Below are 2,980 nucleotides of genomic sequence, written 5' to 3' on the forward strand. Positions count from 1 at the left end.
TTTAGATTACGGTATTCCTAGTGTAAGTTTTATGGAACGTAACTAAAACATCTATCTATCTATCCATCCATCCATCCATCCATCCATCCATCCATCCATCCATCACGTGGCCACATATAAAGACAGTACTGTGTGTTGTTGACTGTGGGGGTGGAAGAAGAGAAGCCCACCCACGTGAAGGCCCCTCAGGTTAGAATGTGAACCAGATAAAAGTCTGTTACCATTTTTGGACACATCTCACAGATAAAGTAAAGACTGAAAACCTGTTTGTTCTCATCCTGGATAAATAACAGTTGCATTTTACAAATCTTACCATCTGACAGGTAAAAAACTCCCACACTGACCGGGGTCGGCGCTCCAGTCTGACTGGTGAACTTTCTACAGGTCCCTGATGATCAGGGCAGAATTTCTTATTGAAAAGTTTGAGGCATTGATTTTAAAGTTTTATCTCATCGCCAAGAGAAAGTTGCAGGTGCGCTTGGTCCTAACATCTCTGGTGGAGAGATAAGATAGGAGGAGGAGGAGAGGGAAGGGAGGAAGAGGAGGAGGAAGAAGAGGAGGAGGAGGGGAAGAAATGCTTGATCTCAGCACACAGGAGAAATAGATGACTAACCAAACACAAGGTCTTAGCCAGCCATCACCACAATCAATGGGCTTTCTCTAAGTGTCTTCGATTTGGACTCACACTCCTCTTCAGCGATAACCCTCCCCCCCCCTCCGCGCACACACACTTCACACTGTCTTTACTGTAAATCTATTTAAACTGCCACTGTTTGACTGTAGGTATTAACTTTTTATGTGTGTGAGAAGAAAGCTTTGTTTTTATAGTTCATACACACGAAGACACTGACTGTGTAAACACAGCGGATGTGTCTGCGTTTAACTTGGCCTGTGAGACCACAGCAGTGGGCTGCACTTTACTGCCTCTGAAAAACAGGGAGGGTTTTTGGTTCCTGCTCAACACACCGCAGCACTGCCAGGGCTGGGATTTGAGCCAGCAACCCTCTGATCACAAACTCCATTCTTTACCCACTCGTCCACTGGGCTGGGAAAGGGAAATGGTAACAATGATAGTCACTGCCTAATTCAAACACTCCATAGCACTGAGTGCACTAATGCAGGGGTGTCAAACTCATGGTTCACGGGCCACATAGGTACCACCTGATTAGATGTCAAGTGGGTTGGACCAGTACAATCATAACATGAGGAACTATACATTACAATAAGTCCATGTTTTTTTTCTTCTTTTGTTCTCATGCAAATACAAGTACATTATATATTTGTTATTTATTCATAATTAATTGAATATAATTTTACAAAAAATATCCTGAACATGAAGTGTTTGTGTATTTAAAAAAAAAAATCAAAATTCATCAAGTGGGCCAAATTGAACATCCTAGTGGGCCAGTTTTGGCCCCCGGGCCGTATGTTTGACACCCCTGCACTAATGTCTCTTCCCACAGTGGATAGATGAGTTACACTAACTGTTTGTTATTTGTTCATTTAGATACAGAAATAGTGCTACACAACTTAAGTGATTCTTTGTTCACTGGAAAAGCTCTGCTCACTTTCTGTTCAAAAGATTTAATTCATTTTATTCTTAGTTTTGTTGATATATATTGTCCATGGAGATGATAATTTCTTCTTATTAGTGAGAGGAAAGTAAGATAGATAGATGTACTTTATTGATCCCAGGCTGGGAAATTGCAGAAAATACATGCCCCGTGTGAGGCTCGAACTCACGACCTTCAGATTATGAGACTGACGCGCTGCCTACTGCGCCAACGAGGCCTGTGGTCGAATGATACCTGACTGGAAACATTTTCCTACTCACACTCAATGCAGCAGTACCTTCTAGTTTCTTCAGTTAAATGGTACTGCTACCTGACTGTAAACATTTTCCTACTCACACTCAACGCAGCAGTACCTTCTAGTTTCTTCAGTTCTTGGTACAATCATCGTTACACACTCTTAAACTTTGACTTAAACCTTCTCTAAACTTTTCTAACCCCATCTTCCTTTCCTAGCTTTGGAAACATTCGCTTCCTTTCTTCCTCCCTCATCCGCCGTCCTCCTACACTGCTCTCTTCAACCGTCCTCCCGTTCTCTCCTCCCGGTTTCCTCTCCACCCCCTGATCCTGAGCCAGTATTGATTGAGTCCTCACATCTTCATTAGGATTCTTTCGTTCGCTGAGCTGTACTCAGCCCCGGGGCAGTGATCTAGTGAGGCTCTTGAGAGAAGAGCGCTCCGGTTACATGACAACTCTTACCATATTTCACTTTTTAGCAGACTCACTTTCTCCAGCTTATCTGCTCATTCCAGACTGCTGCAAGTGTGCTGCGAGGATGATGCCGCCTCATCCCGTGTCCTGGGGTTTACTGTCATAGTGATGTGTCACACACTCTGTGGAAGTGAAGGCTTAATATGTGTGTGTGTTCGTGTGTTTGTGTGTGTCTCTTCTGCTCTGTGTGTGTTGATGTATTTATTACACTTCATTAAAGATCACGTTTGAAGATTTTTCACTCTGATTTTGGTTTGTTAACTGAACTGAACAAGAGGATTAATATAAACATACATCTTAGGTTAACTGAACTGAAGAGGATTAATATAAACATACATCTTAAGGCTAATGACACTGACCTTAAAGTAGATATTTAACCAGAGTGGTACGTGCTCTTGCCTTACTTCAAAAATGTCACAGGTTCGATCCCCGCTGACAGCTGATGGTCTGAAACATGCAGGTTTAGGTTCATTTTTCACTCTAGCTGGAGATGGACAGGTGATCTGTTCAAGGTGCACCGTGCCCTTGCTCAATGACTGCTGGGAAAAGCACCGGCATCCCTTCAAAGATATTCCACAGTAGAAGATTTATTGAACAGTACTGCGTTGATAGTTACCCCTGCAGGGGGCATGAGGAGTCTTTACCCCACCTTTAAATATAGTTGAGAGTATAGTATAAATCTCAAAGGATTCTGGTCA

At 42.7% G+C, this 2,980-nt stretch overlaps 1 non-coding gene across 1 annotated transcript; it reads right to left on the minus strand.

Annotated features, from left to right (window-relative positions):
• Positions 1-1,718: 1,718 nt before the first annotated feature.
• Positions 1,719-1,791, minus strand: trnam-cau (transfer RNA methionine (anticodon CAU)). Its single transcript has one exon. It is a non-coding gene; the product is annotated as a tRNA-Met (tRNA).
• Between the last annotated feature and the right edge of the window lie 1,189 nt (positions 1,792-2,980).

The sequence above is a fragment of the Cynoglossus semilaevis genome, chromosome 4 (assembly GCF_000523025.1).
Source record: "Cynoglossus semilaevis isolate Cse_v1.0 chromosome 4, Cse_v1.0, whole genome shotgun sequence".
NCBI classification, from domain to species: Eukaryota; Metazoa; Chordata; class Actinopteri; order Pleuronectiformes; family Cynoglossidae; genus Cynoglossus; species Cynoglossus semilaevis.